A 24,719-nucleotide genomic window follows, 5' to 3' on the forward strand; every position below is an offset into this window, starting at 1 on the left:
GATTCTGAATCACAGAACCCCACAGGACAAAGGAGAACTGCTCTCGGGTTTTCAAGACTGTAACTCTTTATGAGGAGACACAATCTTATCTTTATCCCTAGGAATCACCGACCTTGTGATTAGCAGTCCAAAGCTAAACCCACTGAAGTATCAGGGCTCCTCAGTTGTGTTAAGAAAGACCTTGAACTACCACTGGATCCACAAACATAGTGAACATCAACAGAGGAAATGCTAGCATCACTGTTGTGAAGAAAACTGTTCTATGGGACATGAAAAAGTATACATTTGAAAAAGGTAAAGTAAATTTAAGGAAAAACTGTAGCAAGTCTGTGTCGTGATTTCTTATTCTGGTCTCCAGGTAACCAAAAGGCAGAAGATATTGGAAGGACACAGTGTGGAAGGAAGAGTCTCTTGAATTGCTTTATTCCCGTTCCTGTTATTTTTAAAGTGCATCCTGCCTCCTATTAGATGAGGGGGCGGACAATCTTATGAAATACACAGATAGTCATTAGCACTCTTTGGGTGCTAACGATGCCAACTCTATTCCTGGAGTTTTATTGACCTGTCGAGAGAAACAATACTGAACCATCAAATAAGAATTTAAAGGATTTAACAGAAAGCAATATTGTTTGCTAGCTTCAGCGAGTTCTCTTGAGTCCATACAAGTCCACACTCACTCACTGAGCCCTACGTCTTCCTTCTGGACACCGGGCTGAGTCCCCAGATGTAAAGAACTACCCGCAGACACGGACCCTGTCCTCAAAGAGCTCACTGTCCCATGGATATTAGCACAACACTGTTAGAACCAACATAAGATGGAGGCAGAGCCTGAAGTGATAAGGTCTTGTATGCTGAGAAGCAAGCTCCTCTAGATAGATAACCAGTCTTAAAGGTTAATTAAGACAAAGAACCTTGGTAACACAATGGTTAAGCACTCAGCTCTTAAATGAAAGATTAACATTCAAATCCACCAGCAGATCCATGTGAGAAAACGCCTCGCAATTTGTTCCCATACAAATTACAGCATAGGAAACCTTCTGAAGCAATACTCTACCCTATAAGGTAACTGTGAATCAGAATTGACCAGATGACAGGGAAGAACAAGGTTAAAATGCAGCTCCTGGGTGGTGCAAACCGTTAATGTGCTCTGCTGCTAACCAAGTCTGCCCAGAGGTGCCTAGCGATCTATTTTTGGAAAACCAGACATTGAAACCTCTATGAAGCACAGTATAACCCTGATATACGAAAGGTTGCCATGAGTGGGAATTCACTTGAGGATCTCCAGTGGTGGGAAGTTAGCAAGCAAGCATCACAACAGCCTAGAAGATGGGTCTGTGTGGAGCAGACACACAAAGGAAAACAGAGAGAGCTGTTGAGCTACTGAAACAGTTCACATAAGCAATCACGGAGGTTCAAGTTCATGCAAGGTCATTGGGAACAGAAATGAAAAGATCGCTCTGTGCTCTATTTAGGCAGAAGTGAGTAGAACTAGGAAGCTGATGTATCATGACTACAAGTAATGAGGCCAATTTCCCTTGGCAATGTCTCATCAACTTTTAGTGGTATTATATAATGCATGACCACTGAGAACCAGATTTATATCCAACCAAAGAAGCAAAGTATTTATTCTTAGTTCTTCTTTAGCGCACGGTTAAGACCTCAGGAAACAACTGTGGAATAAAGCCATGCATTTTCCAAAACTGAGTTAGTCATTTGTCATCTATAGGACCAGGGCCTATCTTAATCAATGAGAAAATATTTACAAAAAGCTTGTACAGTGTGCTATGTAAAATGGGACACACACACAATAAAAAATAAAAGGAAGTGAAGGGTCTTTTCTTAAATTCAAAATATTTGCTTCCATTGGGGAGAAAACTCATGCACACAACTTTAAATAATTAGGCCTAAATTAAAGTGTGTACCCTCACCCTTCTCTGTCAGCTTGTCATACAGTAGTGTAGTGGCTGACACGTTGCCCTGACGCTGGAAGCTATGCCATCCGTATTTCAACTACCAGCAAGGTCACCCATGGGGGACAGATTTCCCCAGAGCGTGCAGACTAACACAAACCAGAAGGAAAGGCCAGACAGCTCACTTTTGCAACCTGGAATGCAGACCCTAAGGGATCAGAGAAAACGGTTCCAAGCCTTTCCCTTCCTAACTTTGGGCACATCGTCAGGAGGGGCTGATCACTGCAGAAGGACATCTTGTCTGGTAAACTGGGGGACCAGTGGAGACGAGAGAAAACCCCAATGAGGCAGACTGACGCAGAGACAGCAACAATGGACCCAGGCACACCTACGCTCCTGGGGTCACCATTCGTCAGAGTTGATGCCATGCCAGCTACCAAAAACCCGGTTTAAAACCAACATGTTCGTTATGCTTCCTGGGAGGCTTGAATAAGCAATCAAGAGACCTAAACAAAGGCATGCCAGTGAGAAACTCAACCTGCTAGGTCACCTGGAACCAGTCAGCATCTTCCTGCATCTCAATCTCCTCTGCGAATGGAGGGAAAGTGCTTTGGACATCGCCTGCTGGAAGTCAGGCAAAGGAGAGCACTCCAAAGACTTGAGTGCACAAGGAAAGAAGCCAATTCAAGTTTGCAAACAGATTTCCACCTTTATTGGTGGCAACATTGACATTCATTTCTCTCAAATGCAGGGTCATAGTCTCATAAAAGTAATAGTGTGCTTTGATACAGAATACATCTATCTCACTGCCATTCGGTTGATGCTGACTCATAGCAGCCCTATAGGACAAGGCATAACTGCCCCTGTGTGACTCTTTACAGGACTAGAAAGCCCTGTCTTTCTCCTGTAGGGAAGCCGGTGGTTTTGAACTCCTGACCTTGCTCAGTTAGCAGCACCTGTATAACCACAATGACACTAAGGCTCCATACAGAATATACAGCACCATGCGGATATTGATTTAATATCTGAGCTGTCCCTTAGAATCAACTCTTTTTCAGGACAGCAATTGGCTAAGTAACATTTCTTTATCTACAGATTAGGATAGCTATTGCAGAAGAAAGCAAAAAACAGTCTTAAAAATTAACTTGCCTTGAAGGTTCTGGTGAGCTATTAGATCTTAGCACTGAGTTGGTTACAGAATAAAAAGATAAGAAATTTGGAGGGTTTAGGATTCCAGTCCCAGCAAGTCGAGTAAAACATCTCCCATCAGATCTTCTGTAGCTGCCTGGAAGCTTCCTAGTATAAAAGCATTGTGATTGAAGGCCTTTTCTTTTAAGCTTGCAGCATACCCAGAAGAGTGTGTTCTAAAGAAAATGTCTTACTCTCCCACCTGCAAGTAGGCAATGGAACACGGTGGAGATCTGTCTTACCTGTATGCTATTTCTCCTTTGAATTCAGGACCAGACTACAGTCTTCATCTCCCATTAGCTCAGAAAATCAAACTCTCTATGGTGATAAAGTAGGCTGACTTTTCACATGTTTTAAGTGATGAGACTAGATTGATGGAACTAGACTGAAGTCCTCTGAGGGCAGATTTTGGCTCTGTTCACTGTTGTATTCGAATGATCTAGAACAAAGGGCATGTGTGGTGGTGGTGGTGGTGGTGGTCTGTCATTGAACCAGTTCTGACACTATGTCCAAGAGAATGAAACTGCACAGGCCCACACCATCTCCACAGTCTTTCCTATATCTGAGTCCACTGTGGCATCTAGTAGGTGTTCAGTAAACATTCTTGAAGGAAATATCTTATTTCTATAGGGACATCAGGGAATTAGAGTTTCTACATAGTAAAAATTTAAGGTTAAAAAAATTACCAATAAAATTAAAACTTCCATGAAGGTTGACTCCAGCTTTTATGCATATATTTAATTTCTGAAAAACTCAAATTATTATTGTATGACTCAATGTTTATAGCACTCCTTGTCTTTCCTTAGTTAGGAAAACAGATTAATAGAAAAACCAACTACTTCATGAGCAAAGGTGGAAAAATCTCAGAGCCCTATTTGAGAAGGGTCTTTTTGTCCCACAGACTTAGTGGAAAACCTCCTTCCTCCAAAAAGCCCCTGAACAACCAAACTCAGTAAACAGAGCCAGGCTGGCCCTGGCCTCTGGCATTAGATAATAAAGTACAAAAGGAAATAAAAATGCTCTAAGCGGTGGTGTCCCCAAGATAAACAACACTGAGAAGGCTTCAATAAGAAATCCCAATGGTTACATGCAAACATCCTTTCTGCGGTTCCCAGCATCAATCACTTCTCCTGGCGGGCTCGGTTTCAGGGTCCTAGTTAATCATTTGGCTGTAGCAAACACTGAACGCAATCACTCACAGACTTGGGAATTTGGATATGGCCCCACTGCCTTTACAAGCTAGTTTCTCCTGTCTTCTAACATTTCCTGTGACAGTTCACTGGAACGGTCCATCCGATCTTCAACCAACACGCTGCCAAGTAAAATCGGGTCCTTGTACAAAGGACAAAGTAAAACGAGTTTCCCTTTCACTTTAGGAAACGTCTTTGCCCCCATGAAAGTGTTCCAGCAAACCCTTTTAGGCGTAAACTCATTAGGTGCCTGGAGTCAGCACCGCCCTGGTGTCATCCCCACTGCACAAATGGAGCAAAATATTGCCCAGCCCTGCACCGCAGCCCATGATCAGATGCAGCTTGATCCAATGTGAGCTGTCGCTGGCTGATTTTCAAGCAGTTGCCAGGGCTTTATTCCTACCCCATGTTACTTTGGAAGGGCTGCAGATATGCGGTCAACATCATCGCTATAGGCAAGCCTCCACTGATAGACATGAGGTGGCACACTGGGCAGGAATAGAACCCAGGACTCTAGGAAAGAAGGTGAGAATTGTACCACCATCCCACCACTGTCTGCCACTCAGTATCTAAGTATATTAAAGACAAAGCAAATCATACAGCCTTGCTTGAAAACACTATATGTCATCTTGTCCCTTGTATTTCAACCTGTGTTCTGTGGCGATACCTCCAGGGCCCTGCGGTGGGAAAGGTTGGGAAAGGACCAACCAGACACTCAACGCCACCAAACCCTGTGGCACTTTTATCTGGTATCCAAATACTGGGACTCTAAATGAGATTTCATTGGAAAACGAGGTCCTGGTCTAAAAGAAGTTTGAAAGCTACTTATCTTGTCCAAAGTTTAGCTCACTTTGCTTGAAGGCAGGCTAAAACTGACGTTTCAATTGCCTTGGGGAGTTTGTAGGCTCGTCCTGAGATGGGATTTACAAGCACTAAGATTCTTCTCCTGTCTAGGAAAAGATGCGAAGCATCGAGGATTGGTCCCTGCACTAACTTGACTTGAAAACAGAGTGAACCACATTTTTGACCTTGAAAATTCGGACAGCACAGAACCTTGATTTTCTGCTGCATTATGCTCAATCTAAGGATTCGCTCCTGATGTAGCCCCCTCCCACTCATCTGTCCATGATCCACTGGGCTAGCAGCAACCACTGTAGCTCTGGCTCTGCTAACACACACAAAATACCACCCGCCACCCCCACACTCCAAGAGGTTAACAACCAGCATGGAAGGCGGGAGCTGTGTTCCACAGCTGTCACCAGCTTGCTTTCTTGGGGTTGGAAAACTGAGCCTCCTCTGCACATTGTAAGCCCCAAGTGTGAGGCTGACAAAGGTTTGTCGTCAGAGGAAGAGAGGAAAACAAATGCAAAAATCAATAAACATCCCTAAGATGGAATACCACTCAGTCATTTAAAAGGCAGGCGAGCTCTGTACATACATAGGTGAAAGCTCATCAAGAACCAACAAAAGGCTTGAAAAGTCAAGAAGGTGCAGGTCTAGATGTAGACTGGACTCCCTTTCAATGGAACGTACCCAGTAAGTTCATGGAAACATTCCATGATCTTCTCAGGCAGTTTCCCCAATAACTTTTTAAGTCCCCTTGTACATGTACACGGGCATGCACACACACACAGATACACACGGGTGTGTCAAAGTATTACTACAAAACCATAAACTTTTATTAAGCAAAAACATCAAACTATGCAGTCACCGTCTCTTGACATGTCTTCCATCTAGGGGTAAGCACTTCGGAAGGTGGTGTCTCCATCTCTGTAACCCTGCGTTCACAACTCTGTGCTCTGATTTACACCATGTCCAAACGTAGGTCTGGCATCCTCGAGGGACTTGAATCGTGTTTTTTAAAAAATGTTTTCTGGGTTTGAAGAACAAAATGAAGTCTGAAAGGGGCAAGGTCAGGCATGTGTGTAGGGGGAGGGAAGCGGTCAGGTTCCCCGGCCTTTGCTACTTTCACAAAACCCCCACGCGGTGCTTTGTCATGAAGGGGAAAATTCCTTGACACTTTACTGGCCTTTTTCTCACCAAAGCGGTTTTCAATTTTCTTAAAGCTTCACTAGAAGGCCCCATGGATGTGCTGTGTCCTTGAAGAAAAGCTATCAGTATGACTCTTTTGCAATAGTAATAAAAGTCATTGTAATCTTCTGAGCTGACCGCTCTGCCTGACTCTCCCTGGCCCACAGAAGCCAATTTTGATTAGACCATGCTTTCTGGATCTCATTAATCTTCCTGGCTATGATTCATTCCATTAGGTCATCTTCATTGCCTTTGATTTTGCTAGAAAAAAGGTAAATTCTTAGAGCTAGTTAATCTTCCCCTAACCCCATCTCTTTTTTTCTTTTTTCTTCAGTATCCTTTTGTTGTTGTTGTTGTTGTTGTTGTTGTTGTTGTTGCTAAGACACTGTAATGATAGCAAGACTGAGATGACTATTTTCCTGAGCACTTGTCTGCAGCCATCCACTGATAGCAGAGACATGCTCAAATGTTTTGCTTGGGAAAACCCATGCTTAGAAGAACTAGAACTCTAGTAGCAACATGTTTTTATTTACTTTCATATTTGTGCTTATGTTGGGGGGTGTTTGCATGGGAAAAAATGTCTAGACAGAGACCCCAAAATGATAGATGGTGGTTCCAGTGAAGAGAGGCATCTCCAGGTGGTCCAAGTGGTGTAAGGACTTGATTACTATCTGCAAGACTGGTAGTTTGATTCTACTAAGAGGAGTCTGAAAAGAAAGGAAAGACCACAGGCTTGAACACTCGACAAGGCCGTTCTACACACATGGGGTAACTCTGAGTCAGCATCAGCGCAGGGCTCCTCTGTAGGAAATTGTGGCCATCTGGAGGAAGGAGGAAGAGGAGGAGAGAGGGCAAGCATGGTGTAAGTTGCAGGAGAGGTTGAGGGAGATCTACGGTGCCATGTGTCACCTTCTGTCACATTGGATAGAATTTGTAGTTTTCACCACGAGCATGAAATGGTGTTGATGACATTTTAATACAATTAGAGACTACAGATAATTCAAGAAAAAAAACATTGCTCAGAAATTTGGAGAAGGAAATAGGAAATGGGCTAGATGGTCAAAAACCAACTGAACCTTTGCTGTCAGAGACGCTCGGGACCCTGCAAGTGAACATGATGTGGTGCCCGCTGAGGGCCTTTCTCTGCACCCTCAGGCCATTTCCAGGATCATGTTATCATTGACCACGACCTCCTCACAGGGCTGTAGGGAAACCAACGCACAAAAGGACAGTGGGCTTCCACATCTGGAACTTTGTCCAGCATGTACTGCAATGGCTTTCCACAGAGGAAGAGTATAAATTAGTCTAAAGACTGTTTAAAAGAAAATGATTTCTCAACCCCTATTTCAAATGAAAACGCTTTTATTCACAGGAGAGCGGGGCCCCTTCAATTGTCAATCAGGGAAACACATTCTTTTCACTGGATTAAGCGAAAGTTACACAGATACTTTTGCTGCTGTATCTCCTCCTGGACAAAGATAGGGTTTCTGTTCCCATAAAGCATGACAGCCCCAAACCTACTGGGACTGCTCTCCTCTGACACACAGGCTCAGTGCTGACTCGGTGGCAGGGAGCTAGTGTGTTGGGTTTGTCTTCGTAGGACTTCACGGTGTCTCACTCTAATTTCTAACACTTCTAAGAAAAGAAGGAGGGACCAGGTTAAAGATCAAACAAACCAAAAAAGGGTTGAGTATCTGGGCCAAGTTATTCAGCATGAGTGACCGCGGTCCACCAAAGAACAGCAGAGATTACGAGCATTCTTACAATCGGGAAACAGGATGCTTATGAAACAGCTGGAGTGATAAAATTAAGACCATAGAAACATGGTTATTAATTATGGCGCTTATCAAAAGGAACCTTAGCGGCAAGGTGACTAAAGCTTTAAGGTGCATGCTCAGTGAAGAGTCAGTGGTTTGAACCCACTGCTCCGTCCACAGGAGAGCGGTGTGGTGGTCTGCAGCCTTTCAAACCTGACGGATCGGGCTCAGTTCGCCTCCGTCAAAAGGCTCACCATAAACCAGAACGGACTCAAAAGCTTAAGTTTGGGGTTTGTGTGAAGAGTTTTTGTCTGGGGTACAGAGGGAGAGGGCGGTCAGCATATGAAATTTTGACCATTAACTTACAAACTCAAGGACTCTCACAAAATCTCAATTCACTGGTGAATATCATTTAAAAAATATTTTTCTTACATAATTGCCACAAATCGCTTTGAAAACCCTCTGGAATCTATCTTTCCTGCGTTGAGAGTGACTGGAAGGCATGGATTAATATTCGATTACAAGATGTCATTTAATTTTGATTCCTTGGGTACCTGGTAATGTTGATCTCAGGTGAATCTACATCTGGAAAAGAAGAGCAATTATTTGTCCCAAAACGACAGTGGCAATCTTTAACTCAATTTAGCAAATATGTATTACAAAATTAATCCTTCTAGTTATTTTATTTCATGACTAAAATTAGTTTTAGCCTCTGGTTCTGCTTTATCAAATAAAAGATTTGATTTCTTGTTAATTAATACAGAGGAAAACAGAAGTATTTCTGTTTGCAGTATGGGTGCATTCTGCCCTTCCATTAAATTTCTATTTAATCCTCGACTAAAATTTTAGTCCCCCCAAATTATTTTAATTTCATTTGCTCATTCCTTTGTCATTTCCAGAACTGATTTAGTTTTTTAGTGGAAGAGTGCAATTCTGGGTTTGATGTGATACAATGCTATTTTGTCACTAATTATTTCAGCAGATTGATTGTCTTTTATGTCACATTATTTTCAGTTCTTTAAATGAAAAGGTGAATAATGTGCGATTTTTTGGTCAGCCTAAGAGTTTTTCATTATAATTTCTGTTTTACTATGTAAATTTTTAAGAATATGCGCATTATTGTCTTAAAATTTAATGCTACTGAAAAATAGTGTTTGGGTTGTGGATGCTTTTTTAAAACTCTCCGTGATGTAGTTTTCATATAACTTTTTTCCACGGGAAAAAAAAATACAAAAATTTTTTTTAAATTTCAAGTATTTCTAAATTGAGATTTTTGAGCCCATCAACACTGTTAACTTCCACAACAGACCTGCATGGGACCACATCTCTCAGGCTTCCAACAGCTCACAGCCAACGGAGTCCACTGATGCTTCCTTCACCCTATCGCACTTACTTCTGGAGTCTCTCGAAAAAGTTGGCTTTGAAGTATATATAGAAAGGTAACACTGTCATCGTGTTACTCATCCTGAACTCAATATAAATCATGTGTAGCATTTCTATTGTTGCGAGGGAAATGAGGAAAGCAGAGAATAAAAGCCATCACAGGGTACCTGTCTTACTCTATAAACCTCTCTCCTAGCCCCTGCAGCCTACTTTCTATAGGAACTGGAATTCACTGCGTGTGAACACCCTGACACCAGTCACTGAGCCAGCCCAGAAGCACACGCACAGACTGCATGGCTCTCTCGCTCCGATACCCACAGCTGTCACCCTTCCTCCCGACAGCTCCTCAGCACTTTCGGGATAGGTTAGCATGGCTCGGTGGAAGTGTATTTTCAAAGGTCATGCCTAACATTGGGGACAGAAACAGAAATGGTGATGAGATTTTAAGTTGGCACAATCTTTCTGGAGGGAAACTTAACAATAAATGTAGAAATTTGTAAAATAAATATATCCTTTTGCCCTCCAGCAATTCCACTTCCAGGTCTTCATTCAAAGGAAATAGACATTTGCACAAAGATTTAGGTGTAAGGTTGTTTATCACAGTGCTGTTTGTTGGTGAGAAAGAGACAGAGATAGAGGGAGGGAGAGAGGCAGACAGAATAAACTAAAGGGGCAAACACTGAATACATGACAGCTGAATAATTTACCGAACATTCACACAATGAAACATTATGTAGAGTCATTAGACCAACGGTTCTGACAAATATTTAACCACATGGAAAACCACTCATCATGTGGTATTAAGTAAAAGAAGAAAAGTAGATGATAAACCAATACAAACTGACCACATTTTTGTAAATACACGTGAATCTGAGCAAAAAAAGGGGGGGACTCAAATATACATATTAATAGTCTTTATCTGGGTTGTTATATTTTCTGATGTACATTATTTCTTTTTTCATATCAGAATTTTTATATAAACACAGATCATTTTATAATTAAAAAAACACTAGATGTTAGGAATTTTTAAAGCTGATTAAGCAAGTGTATGTCCACTGTCGTCGATTCGCTACTGGTCTCCGAGATTGCACATCTTCGTTGGAGCCCTTTCTGCAGTACAGGAATCTCATCTTCTTTTGGAAAGCAGCTGGCCAACTCAGAACCTATGACCTTTTGTTTAACAGTTTAGTACTTAACTCACTGAGCCACCTGGGTTCTTCAACAGAGATTTTTTTTTTAATCCAAACCATCAAGTCAGTTCTGGCTCATAGAGGTCCCATCTGGAGTTCCCACGGCTGCAAATAGCCTCATCTTTCCCCACACGGAGGCCAGCAGTTCCACGCTTGCCTAACATGGCCACCGGGGCTCCTGAGGGGCACATTATAACCTCTGCCCACCATGCAGTCATTCCGACCCCGCGGGCCCCAGCAGGGCAGGGCAGAATGGCCCCAGTAAGTGCCCACTCTTTCCAGGAGTAGAAAGCCCCATTTTTCTCCCAAAGAGCCTACAGAAAAGCCGGAAGCACTGCCTTTCTTTGTCACATCATTAATGCACACAAATGGATGCAAACAAGAAGGGGAAGACGGCATTGAGCAGCCACGGTGATTTTAAAGAGGGGCAAACCTTGAAGAGGTTCAGGTGCAGACCACCACAATACAAAGGGGACTGGCAAGTCCAGGAAATTTTTGGCTTCCAAGTGCATAGAAAGGTTGTGTTTACACTACACTATACCCTATTAAATGCACAATAGCATGATGGAAAAAATGTTAAATAATGTTAGGAATTGCCCAAATATGACGCAGACATGAAGTGAACACACGCATTTGGAAAAATGGGTCGACAGACTTGCTCGACACAAGTTAGTCAAGTTAGGCATGACCTTCCATTTGTAAGAAACACAGTAAGCACAATAAACTGAGGTCTATTTTTAGGGCCCACACAATTCTCCAAAGGCATGACTGCAATTGCACCAGGTTCATACATTACATTTGTCTTTCCGAAACCAACAGCTTTTGACTTACGATTTTCACTACGATATGTTTCTATTTACGATCTGCTTCAATAATTATTACTCCCTTCTAATTTCAACAGGTGTCAGTTATTGTTTTCCTAATTCCTGAGCTTTTTCAGCCTTTCTGCATTATATACTCACATACACACATATGAGGCAGCTTCAAGACATTTGCGGAAATCTGGGATCGAAAGACCATGAAACTTTTCCACGAACTCTTAGATGCCCCCCTCATGCATACCCATATACATAACTGTAGGTGTGTGTTTCGGTGCCACTGTGTGGCTCTAACTCACAATGACCCCGACGAACAACAGGTGAGACCCTGCCAAGCATCATCCTCACGAGCACTCAACATTGCAGCCACTGCTGCAGTCATTGTGGCACTCTATCGCCTTGCGAAGCTTCCTCGTTTCCACAGACCTTCTACTTTACCAAGCTTGATGTGTTCACACACATCGGTGGATGGCTGCAGACAAGTTCTCTCAGGAGTGCACTTGTCTAGTCTCATTACGGAGCCTTCAAAACACCCAAAATGGATCTTTTTTTTGTGCCTTGAAAAAATCTTGACGGAAAGGTTAACCTCAAATTTTTAACAAAATTTATGAGGACATCTTCACTGAGACTTGGCACCAAGTGTATGAAAATTCTGTCCCACATAAAATAATAGCTTTTAGACATCAAAGATGAGTCAAGAGAGGGAGGAGCATCAACCTCAAAAGATAAACTGACCGAAGTCCAGAAAGTGGCAGAAGACTGTAGAATTCCCAGTGATGTAGTAGCTACTGAAGATGGGACTTCACAAAGCTCCTAATTTTGGATTTTCAGTGAAAACCTTGTCCTGAACAAGCTTTCAGCTCAATGAGTGCTGAGGTACTTCAAAGCACTGCTCTCCATCAGCCTTTCAGACGAAATCAAAAAGAATGACTACATAGTCATGAAACTAATCCTAGCTAGAGCCAAGACCTGGGTTACCAAGGTGATCCACAGAACAGGGCCCGGGCAAAGTAGTGAGGAGGGAAGTGACTTTTAAGATACACAGTTCAGCTCACGAGTCCAAATGGCTAATTTTGACCAATTTTCTCAAAATACACAGGACAATGACGGGGGCTCATTAAGAAGAATCATTAAGATATGCTCACCAATTGCATTGGTGAGGAACAGGCAGAGAGTTGCCTTCAGACTTCTTTTTGTTCCCAAACTCAAAGAACATTTCAAAGAAACACAATTTGAGTGCCTTGAGGATGCTAGTTTTGGCTAGATACGGTGTAAACCGAAGAACAAAGAATTCTTTCCGGAAGGGCTGCGGATGGAAGCAGCGCCTTCCAAAGTGTGTATAGACCCAGGTGGAGGAATCGAAAAACAATAGCTTCGCATTCTGATGATCTTGTTTTATAAGTGGTTTATTTATTTATCCCCCCCCTCACCCCCCATCCTTGTCCTGGCGTTTGAGGATAGAACCAGCGGATGGGCAGACACCGGCACTGAAGACATGACACCGGGGGGCTGGAATCCGCTCCCTCTGCCTCCTTACATAACAGGAATATAAGTGTTTTAATGATGAGATAGCAATACTTTTTGACCTTGGTGTGTGTGTGTGTGTGTGTGTGTAGTACTTATAAATCTCCCTCTACTCAATGCTATGGCATTTACATAATCTACCATCAACTTGAGCAAAGGGGTAGAGTCCAGCCTGCCAATCAGGTTATAGCCAATGAGGCCTCTGTGTGGGCCTGGCCTTCTCCTGAGGATTCTGGGAACTCCTGTCTTCCTCCCGGGAGGCAGAACACACACTGTCCCTGTGAGACATGCCTGGTGACAAGCCACATGAAGCTATGCTGATGGAGCCAGAGCCCTAGAGCTGAAGGAGCCACGTGGAGAACCACGCCAGCACTGAGATTCTTCTACCACCACTGGATCCACAAGACTTTCCACCCACCGGCCTGTGATCCTCCTACACTCAGTGTCACGGCATGTGTTACATGAGTCTGAAGAGTAATTTATAGACTGGTATCAGACATATGGGCCAATATCACACTTAAGGACTTTACCTGGAAAGGGCTGGGATGTTAATATACTATTACTTTTTTATATAAAGCTATTTCTTATACACACGAGTGTCTGTGAAGTTGTTTCTCCAGTTGCCCTGGACTAACACAAATGCTTTAGCTGAAATTGTGATTTGTGGCACTTTTATCATCATTCTGTTTAAATGTTTTCTAATTTCTCTTTTGATTCCAAGTTTGATTCTTTTAGGAAAAAATGACTCTTTCCCAAGTATATGGAAATTATCTAGGCATATTTTGCTATTGACATCTAACTTAATTTCACAGAGAATGCATGTCATGCCGTTTTAATTTGTTAGAAATTAAGATCTGCATTATGCTTGGCAGATGTTCACTTTTATATATGTACCATGTGCACTAAAAAGAAAAGTGCATTCTGCAATTGTTGAGTGAACTGTTCTATACACTCTATAACCGTTACACCAAGTTAATGATTTGCTCAAATATTTATATCCTCCTTGAATTTGTCTACTTATCTATCAACTTCTGGGAGGCATGTTAAAATCATTATAATTATAATTATGTATCTATTTCTTCTTGTAGTTTCAGTTGACAATTTGTTACTGTATGCATAAGAAAAAGTATAATATTTTTCTCATGGATTGACCTTTGTATCATTATAAAATATTCCTTTTAGTAATTCTTTTTGCTTCCCAATATCACAGCAATATTGGAATTATTTTAGTCCATGCTTGCATGCCACCTCATTTTCCAACCTCTTATTTCAACATTTCTGAATCCTCCTATTTAAGATATGTTTCCTGTAAGGAGCATAAAGCTAGGTTTTGCTTATTTGTTTTCCAGGGTGACGGTCTTTATCTTTTGATGAGGAGATACGTTATATTTAATGGAATTAACGACTTGGCTATGATTAACTCTTCCATGCCACCATTTTTAATGTTCTTGTTTTTTATTTTCTCTCTCCCTTTACCTTGCTTTTAGATTGTTCCTGTAATTCTCTTTCCTGTTGATTGTTGCATATTCTTTATTCCTAGACCAGCCCCTGGAGAAGGACATCATGCTTGGTACAGTAGAGGGGCAGCGAAACAGGAAGTCCCTCAATGAGATGGACTGACACAGTGGTGCTACATAGGGCCCAGCTTGAGCTTCGGAACAAATGTGAGGGCAGCATGGGAGCAGACGGTGTTTCACTCTGTTGTGCACAGGGTCGCTATGGGTCAAAACTAACTCAATGACACCTCACAACACTCCTTCAGTGAATTCCTAGTTAAGGTCCACAGTCAGATAAATAAAACTTTGGGCCAGGATGGTATTTACTAGATGTAAGGAGCACTAGCACTGCTCAAAATGAGGGCAATCACAGGGATAAGCAGCAGGCAGCTAGACGCCATAGCTCCCGGTGAAACCGGGAGTGGGGATCTCTGCGGGTGAGGGATCAAAGGGCGAACCAATCCTTAGCCTGTGACCAGTGTCAAAAACTCAAAGCACTCACTGCCATGGGGCCAATGCTGAATCCTAGCGCCCCTGTGGGTTTCTGAGACTGTCACTGCTGGTGGGAGTAGAAAGCCCTGTCTTTCTCCCGAGGACCTGCTAGTGGTTTCAAAGTGCCAAGCATGCAGATTGCAGGAGCTGGCAGATAAGTTGCTGGAAGGTGAGCTCAGGGTTGAAAGCTTTTACTTGAGATAAAAAGCTGCAAATACTCAGTGACCACTGCCACTAGCAAAACCACCGCTTACTAACCATTTTCAACCACGAACGAATGCCACTTATCAGGCATTCTTTATAAGCCTGGCACTGTGGTGAGCATTTTATCTAGTGACCAATGTTAATTCTTAAAACAGCCCAGTGAGGGCCAAGCTATTAGTCTCATTTAACAGATAAGAACTCTCTGTGCTTACAGAGAGCCCTTGTAGCTGTTCCATGGTGCCAGAGACCAGATTAGAACTCCTTCACTCTAATTACAAAACACAGACTCAAACAGCCCCCCACACACCCCATCTCCAGACACTAAACTCCATCTGTCCTTGGGAAGGCAAGTGAAGAGACAACTGCCAATGCCAAAACAATACACACCAGCTGTGGAGCACTCTCCCTCGGGGCTAAACAAGCCTACTCATACAGCAGCTGGGCTTTCCCCTGTCAATCACCTCCATTCCTAAGACAGGAGAGTATCACAGATGAATACTCTTCACTAGTAAACAAAGCCATCACTTTGGAATGCCCAAAGAAGTAAAATAATTACAAAATATGAAAACGAATCCATAAACAAGACAGTTTACACAATTACACATTCTCTCTTCCAGTCTTTCATTTCAGAACACACACACACAAACACAAAAGCACACACGTATAATTAAAGAAGTTGTTCTACTTAAGCTTTAATGAGTAAGGATTACTGATTCAAATAACTCCCGAAGGCCACCAGGGCCTATTTCAGGGCCTTTAGATATTTCCGTGGCCATTTTGGGGCTGACATTAGACTATTGTGAGCTTCACATCTTTTCTTTAACTAAGAAAGAAGACTGGATCAGAGGAAGATTAAAAACCACTGACAGGTGACATGATCACCTCCACTGGACAAGATTCTGAGAAATGACATTGCTGGGAAAGAGATGTTTCTTCCAGACGGTGCAAGGCAAGTGGCTGCAAGCCTTGTGCATGTTGGTGCCAACTCCATTGGTAAAGGCTTTCCCCTGGACCATTCACTCTTTGTGAGATGGTGTCAGGCCTTATTCACATGTCATATTCCAGCATCTAGCACAGTGCTGGCTTGAGTAAGAGCACAACGAACAGTTCTCGAAGAGGAATTAAACAGATAGGGGTGGTGGTGCACACTTGGAAGAACAAGTCAGTGACACAATGCCGTGCTTTGCCCTTCCTTTCAGCATATCGGGAAGACATCCTGCGAGGGCTCACACAGAGACACCCAGAGAGGGATGAGCCATTAAGGCGGTCCGTCAGACATGGGTGCTCTGCTCAAATTGTGGTTTTGCCACTCGATCCCTGTGTGACCTGCACCAAGTCACATAATTACATCATCTAAGAACAAAAGATATTAGACTTGTTACCCTAAAATATTGCTACCAACTCTAAAGGGTGGTAATCCTTCTTCCCAGCCTCGGCCCAACCCCTCCCTTGCTTTCCCCGAAGTTTTAGTTAAATAACTTAAATCCTCAGTTAAATGATCCCAGACAGTTGTATGGCTCTGTGTCATGCACACCCTGCTGAACTACATGGAGCATTGCTACCAAGATGTGGTCTAGTTAGAATGGACGCTAGTACAAAACAGGAGATGGAAAGCTCTGTGTTGGGCACTCAGAAAAAAAAGCAAACAAAACAAAACAAAAACTCACCTAGATCCTCCAGTGTGGCTCATAATGAGATTAGACATTCAAGGGCTCCTAATATGGATGCACATATCCATATACCTAGGTATCGCCTTCTCTGATGCTCTCAGGAGGATGCTGAATTTTACAAGAAATAGCCCAAGTGTTTCTAAGCTTCTTTCTCAGGTTAGTTTGTAGCTGTCATTAATAATTGCAGATGGTGCACCCATGAGAAATTTCTCCACAAATCCACTCCAGAAATAAATAATGTATGCACACACCTGAACCTCCTACTGGAAAGATATACTGGAAGGTTTTTTTTGAAGGGAAAGAAACACAATGGGAGAAAAGGAAAACAAGAGACAAAAAACAGAAGAAAAGTGAAAGATTCTAAAAGAACAAAACAGTAAGGTCAACTACTACAGCAAGAGTTTTAGACATGAACGCCACTTGAGAAAGGCATCCACAGGGTGGATCAGGGCTTGTTTCCATTTGCAAGTGGAGGTAAGTCTTTGGTTTTGTTTTCGGTTTTTTTCCCACTGTATGTCTCAAATATAAAATTGACCCAATCATGGCACTCTAGGTCTAATAAGTTAATTAAGCCCTGACAACATGCTTCTGCCCTTTGACGTTGTCGAGATTATGATTAAAAACAACTTTTTCCTTGGGATGGGAACTCAAACGTGAGTTCAAATTCTACCCTCCATCCAAACCTACTGCCACCAAGTCACTTCCCACTGACAGTCACGGACAGGACAGAGTAGAACTGCCACTGCGGTGAGCAGCCCACCATTCATACCCTACTGTACCGCCAGGGTTCCAGTACAGTAAGCTAAAGAGCTCTCAGTAAACAGTCTGCCTTTGAAACTTCAGATCCTCAACTGTAGACTGGGGATGATAAAGCGCAGTCACAATATTCCTATGAAGCAAGTACGTCAAGGCTTCATCTCACACACTTTGGATATGTTAGCAGAAGGGCTCAGCTTTCAAAGACGGACATCATGCTTGGTGATGTAGCGGGTCGGTGAAAGAGCAGAAGACCCTCAATGAGATAAATTGACACAGTGGACTCAAACATTACAACAGCAGTACAATGTCTTAGGACAGCGGTTCTCAAACTGTGGGGCGCGACCCCTTTGGGGTTCAAATGACCCTTTCACAGGGGCCGCCCAATTCAGAACAGTAGCAAAATTACAGTTATGAAGTAGCAACAAAAATAATTTTATGGTTGAGGAGTCACCACCACATGAGGAACTGTATGAAAGGCATTCAGAAGTTTGAGGGCCACTGGCTTAGGATGCTGCAGAGCTTTGTTCAGGGGCTTCAGAAAGGAAAATGAAATTAAAAGGCAATTACATTTTTTTTCTGTGCACTTTCTGAAGCCCCGCCGTAGGATCACTATGAGTCAGATGTAGTTCAATAATACATAATCCCACCTCCACCCCACGAATTGGAAGAGATGCTGATGAGGACAGCCCATGTGTGACAGAGTACCGCACTCCCATAGGGCTGTATTGGCAATAATCTTCATGGAAGCAGATACCCAGGCCATTCCTCCCTCAGTTCTGCTGAACCACCAACTGTTCATGTCAGCAGTTGAAATGAAACCATACACATAAAGCACCTGTCTTCATTACCAACTGCTGCTATACATAACAGACACACTACAACTAATTGAGTGCAAAGAGCAGAAATTCATTTTTCCCAAACTCAGGAAGAAGTTTGAATTCATTACTTTGCTCTGGGGGTGGAGGTCCTTCCTTGTCCATTTCAGCTTCTAGTCACCCACCCCCTCCTAATGCCTTCAAGTCAATAGGGACCCGCAGGGAACCCTTTAGGACCGGGGAGAACTGCCCCTGCAGGTTTCCGAGATTGGCACTCTGTACGGGAGTGGAAAGCCCAGCTTTCCCTCATAGCACCCAATAACTTACCCGAAAAACAGACCAGGTGCAGTGGAATCACTTCCAGCTGATGGCAACCCCATGTGTGTCAGAGTAAAACCACACAGAGGGCTTTGCAAGGCTGGGACCTTTGGAAACAGAGCAGCAGGTCTTTCTTCGGCGATACTGCTGGCCGGATTCAAACAGCCAACCTTTCCACCAGTGGTTTAGCCCTTCACTATCTGCAACATTGATTCAGTCATAAATGCTGCTTATTATTATTTTAATAATAAATCACATACAGACCTAGGTTACTTGGGAATGCTAAATTAATAGGTAAGAACACAACATTGAACTGTCTCAGAAATAACTGTGATGATCTATAACATGACAAGCAGCTCTGGTAGTGTAGTGGATTGCTAACCCCAAAGCCAGTGATTCAAACCCACCCTCCACGCCGTAGGAGAAAGATGAGGCTTTCGGCTCCCATACAGATTTGCAGTCTTGGAAACTCAAAGGGGCACATTGCTTTGTCCTAACAGGGTCACTGCGAGTCAGAACAGACTCAATGGCCGTGAGCTTAGAGTTTTTGTTGTTTTTCCAATCATGAAAGGAGTGGTCTGAGTAGGGGAAAGGAAAGAGAACAGCAATTTCCTTTTGCGTTTCTGGGGCTCTCCGCTTTTCTCCTCCCATTGGTAAGGAACGGATCAATGACTTCCCAGATACCAAAACTCGTCTACAAGTAAAACGATGCGATCACAGTCCCAGTGCAGTGCGTGGCAGTCACCGCGATATCAGACAGCAGAAGGGGAGGCGAGTGGCAGGAAAAGAAACAGAAGAAAACAGGTGCCAGATGGAGGAGGAAGAGCTTTAGGGCCCGAGACTAGACCACCGAAAACTGAGGAGCAGAAATAAAGAGTCCCGAGGCACATAAAAGAGACATTGCACCTATGTGTGTCCTGCGGCTCTCAAGATCTCGGGATGCAGGCCGCAATGGGAAACCATTTGGTAAAGGACTTCTACAGGGAACTGGGGGAGCCTTCACGGCATGCATGCCTATGGCAAAATCTTGGCTTGGGATTCAGTATTTGTGAGGAGAGGAATCATAAAATATTTCACTAAAAAGGCTAGGGGTGGAAAAAATGCCAAACACTGGCTTCTACATGTAGGAGAACATCACTCTCTGAGGGCCAGGTCAGAAACATGCCAGTGGGAACACTGAAACTGCATGTCTCAGACGGGGGTGGGGGGGGTGGGGGTGGAGGAAGCAGGGGGGGAGGAGGCCAAAATAAGACTGATGCTCAGATGACACATTTGGGTTTCTGTTGACATCATTGATTAAACAAGCGCCTTTATTTTTATTTTTCTGTTTAGAGCACAGCAGCAATCATAGGCCATAAAAGGATATTTGGAGTTATTTATTCCGATTTCCTAACGTGACTGTGAGTCCCACATCTCAGAGTGTTCAGGCAGGCAAGAGAGAGGTGAGGTGGATTATAAAAGCAGTCTACACGTACATATGGCTCAGCACATCCAGATGCAGTATTAGTCACAAGAGCCCAAACATGGGAACAATCTAAGTGCCCATCAATATACAAATGGATACGCAAAATGTGGTACAGACATATGATGGACTACTAAGCAGCAACAAACAAGAATGCTGAGTGTGCCGACTATAACATGGATGACTCTAGAGGATACTGTGCTGAGGGAAATAAGTCAGTCGTGAAAGGGCCAATGTTGTGCGCTACCACTTTTATAAAAAGTCAAGAGCAGACTTACACACAGCAAGCAATGTCATTTGATGGTTACCAGAAATGGGAAGGAAAAGGAGGGTGAATCACTTATCAGATTATAGATACGTATTAATCCGGTGAAACGAAAGGGAGTCAGCCTGTGATCGAGGTAAATGAGGACACAAAAGTATGCAAGAATCCAGGACAACAACAGAAAGGCTATTACCCAAGAATTCCCCAACAGCAGCAAGAACAAACAAACATCGCTAAGAGATTACACAGGTAAATATGTGCACTATGTATGCACATGGGATACATATGTAGGTATGGTTGTGGGCATTTGTAAAAACCTATTTGTGTTGTTGAAGACATTCATTATACAACAGGATTTCAAAAAGGTTGGGTGGAAATTCCATTATCTTTCTATTTTTTTAGAAATTAAGTAGTTTATTTTTTAATTAATTGGTATATATATGTATATATATGTGTATATATATATATATATATGCATTCCTCCATAGTTCAAACACATCCAGTGGAATTGTACACTTGCTACCACAATCAGTTTCCAAACCTTCTTTTTCTTTTTCAATAATTTTATTGGGGGCTACCATTTTCCCACTAACTTCTTGAAACCCCCTTGTACAATCAAGCACACATTAAAGGAAACCTGTTAGACATACACAATAACCTCATGGGACTCAGTTACTGGGCTAGGGGTACATCTAGGTTAATTGGTATAACATAATTCAAAAGGACAACATTGTACATCCTAGTATGGGAAGTATCACCCAGAATATTATAAGCTGTTGGGCAGGCATCTTAGCTACAACTATTGGTCTTGAACAAATAAGAGTTGTTGTTTTTTTTTAATCTCAAAGGCTCAAGAAAGAAGTTAGTTCACAGGAGTAATGGCTCGCACACACCAGTCAAGTCTAACTTGAGCCTTGAAGACCTAGATGGTGCCGGGCGCTACTCCCAACCGCTCTGGGACACAAAAGGCCCTAGTGACAAAGGAAGAAAAGTGCGGGACAAAATCCAAGTTCCTGAAAAAAATAGTCCAGACTTACAGGTCTGATGGTAATTCAAACAACCCCTGGGGTAATCACACTGGCGCCTTTTAACCTGGAACTGAAACCATCGGGAGGGGTCCATTTGTCAGTCAAATAATATAGATTGGACTATAAAATAAACAACACCGGAGATGAATGTGTGCCTTGGAGCAATCAACGACAAGTGATCAAAGGGGCACATTTGACCAAAAGCAAAGATAAGAAGGCAAGGAGGGGCAGGGAAACTGGGGGAAGAAGGAAGGGAGAAAGAGCATAGGAAGTGTGTTCACACACTGTGGGCATGGCAATATCATGGAATAAATGGTGTGTTAACAGTTCAATGGTGTGCAAATTCTCACCTAAAACACAACAAAATGTTCAACAAGAACAAAACAAACAAAAAACTGCATAAAACCAGGTGTGGAAATTCTCACCTTCCAAAAGCCTCCTGATACACTTCTACAATCAAGCAGTGAGAGCCCAGCAAATCATCCAGGCCTGATTTGCCGCTGGTTGTGAGAATAGCACAATAGCAGCCGGTATTTTGTGCCATTTTAGTGGGCTCACCCTTTTGGGGTGGGGGGCAAAACTCAATCACGGGTAACAACAACAGAAAATAAGGTGGGTGTGAGAATCCCAGCCTCATTTCTTCTGAGAACACCATGCTTCTTAGGGGGATCCTGGTCATCTGACATCACCTTTGCTCTTAGTCTGCGCAGAGCACTGAATTACTTAATACAGCTCTTCTAGCCACAGCCTTTGTGGCGCCCACCAAATGACCTTCATCTTCCCGCTCAGTCTCAGTAAGAGGGGAGAGGAACGTCCTGATTGGATTGCATGACCTTGCTGCCAGTGTTTACCATCAGGGGTAATTGTGATTATCTCAGAAGCAGGGAGTGGGGGAATCTCGCTGCCAGTAACAGAAAACAGCCAGGGGAGGAGCACATCTTTTGGACCCCAATATCCCTCCCTGCACATTGAACCTCCTTGATCCAGGAGATAGCTTTGACACCAGAGGAATTGCTAGAGTGTTCTGGGGCATGAGATTGTCCTGTGCAATGGGATGCCCCTGGGCGCTTAATTGGGGGCCTAGATGTGCTTACCCATGGAGCTAAAGCTGAGTGTCTTCAAACTGAGGCTTAAGGCAGGAGGCATTCCCTATGGGGATGAGACTGGAAGCCCCAACAAAGCTTTATGGCATTGCCTGATCAGGACAGAGACCAAGCCAAGAAGTTAGGAGCCAGTGCACACAGCAGAGAAAAAGTTGTCTTGGCTTAACATTTCATTTCCCACATAAACTGAAATCTGTTAACTTCCCTACTCAGTGCCACAATTGTGAGTGTCATCTGTGAGTTGTGTGGCCACTGCAATGAAAGAGCTAACTCAGTCACAGGAGTAGAGTGCTCTGAGGGATACTTGGTGTCAGAAAAGGGGAAAGGGGTGCCTGACCCTTGTCTTGCAAGCACTGGAAGAGCTTAGATGGGGCCCCCACACCAGGTTTTCAGTCCATGTATTGGTGATGTCTCATCATACCTATTCCAGACCCCATGGAATTTTACTTCCATGACATCCCTGGTGGCATCCTTACCTTCCTCCTTGCTCCCTACAAGACACTGACCGTGGATCAATCCTAATTCTGACCTGTCAGGTACAGCTACTACCCATAATCAGACACAGCTCACATACAATCGACTAAAGATCTGGGATTTAAACCTCAGCCTAGCAACTTGACCAGGTCATTAGTCCTATTGTTTGTCCCGGAACTGTTCCATCTGCCCGAGGCTGATGAACAGTGGGAAACAGCTGAGGGTGCCTATTCTGAAGTGGGATAGAAAGGGCAGTCTTGAGGATAGGTGCCTCCGATGGATTTCTTACCCAGGAACATGTTTGCTGACCTGCTGAGCTGTGAAAAGATAAGCGCTACCGTGGAGACGCAAAGCTGAAGTTACAGCCATGAGAGACGCTAACTGTCATGTCTAATAGGGTGGGTTTAGGCTGACTTTGTAAATAGAGGGTAGCCTGAAAAGACAAAAATCGAGGAACTGAAGAAAACAAACTGAGGTGTGGGGCCTTCAGACAACTTCGAACATGTGGCTGCCCAGGCTGTTCTTCCTGGGCAGGATTCCCAGCATCGCCTCAGGGAGCCAGACCAAGCAAGAAACCATCCCACTCTACAGAGTGGTTCTCCAATCACCACGTGCAAATGAGCCATTACCCCAAACCACTCTCCCACATAAACCCACCTGAACTTACCACCCTGCCTTCTTCACTATTTCTTAATGGAAGCAAACTTGCTTCTTCTGCCCCAAACTGGCCTTCCTCTGCTCTCTGTCTCTCAGTCTCTTCAATGACTGAAATAGGTCTTACACTGCTCCTCTCTCCTACACTTCCCACACTCCTTTTCCTCTGTTTGGCTATGGACCCACCAACATTAACATATCACTGCACTGAGCATTCTGGGATGTTGCTTCTATCATCAGAAAAACATTGGTTTGGTTTGGTTAGGAGCCAGGGTGGGATAATGGATAACATATGGAGCTGCTAACTATGAGGTGAGCAGTTCAAAACCACCAGCTGATCCGAGGGAGAAAGAGACTTTCTACTCCTATATGGAGTCACAGTCTCCCCAGGGGAGGTTCTACCCTGTCCTACAGTGTTGCTATGAGTCGGAATTGGCTTGATGGGAGGGAATTTGGTTTGAGGTTTTTTTGTTTGTTTGTTTTGGGCAATGTCTTTGATTTTTGTATTTTTAGAAAACAGCTGAGGGTGCCTATTCAAAAGCGGTACAGACAAGGCAGTCTACCTTTTTCGAATACCTAGCAAAGAGCCGGTCACTTGTTTACACACCAAATAAAGTCTCCACTGACATCGGGGTTGGCTTGTTTTCCCAGCCAAACCTGAAATAAAAGGTGATCGCTCTTTTGGCTGCCCCTTCGTGGCTCTCTACACCCTCCACCAACATTAATATATGACTGAACTGTTAGGCCTCATGTCTGTACCGGGACACTGACTGGTCAGATACCTGGGGACAGCTGCACAGAAACACAAACCAGCACTGACAGGGCATCAGCCTGCCAGATCAGTGAGAGAGAGAGAGAATCAATATGAATTTTAACACTCACATGGTAAGCCTGGGCCCGCAGTGAAATAATGCAGAGCTTTAAGAGACTATTTAGTGGGTTCATTTAATAAAACAAACTCTCCCCGTGGAGATGGTCCCAGGTACCT

General features: G+C 43.4%; 1 protein-coding gene and 1 pseudogene across 1 annotated transcript in view; both read right to left on the reverse strand.

Annotated features, from left to right (window-relative positions):
- The window catches only part of FRAS1 (Fraser extracellular matrix complex subunit 1), a 587,299-nt gene that overhangs the window by 474,446 nt on the left and 88,134 nt on the right, over positions 1 to 24,719 (reverse strand). The gene's annotated exons all lie outside the window — the stretch shown is intronic.
- LOC142444093 (small nucleolar RNA SNORA57) lies at positions 12,905 to 13,036 on the reverse strand (annotated as a pseudogene).

Source organism: Tenrec ecaudatus, chromosome 3 (assembly GCF_050624435.1).
Source record: "Tenrec ecaudatus isolate mTenEca1 chromosome 3, mTenEca1.hap1, whole genome shotgun sequence".
Classification (NCBI taxonomy): Eukaryota; Metazoa; Chordata; class Mammalia; order Afrosoricida; family Tenrecidae; genus Tenrec; species Tenrec ecaudatus.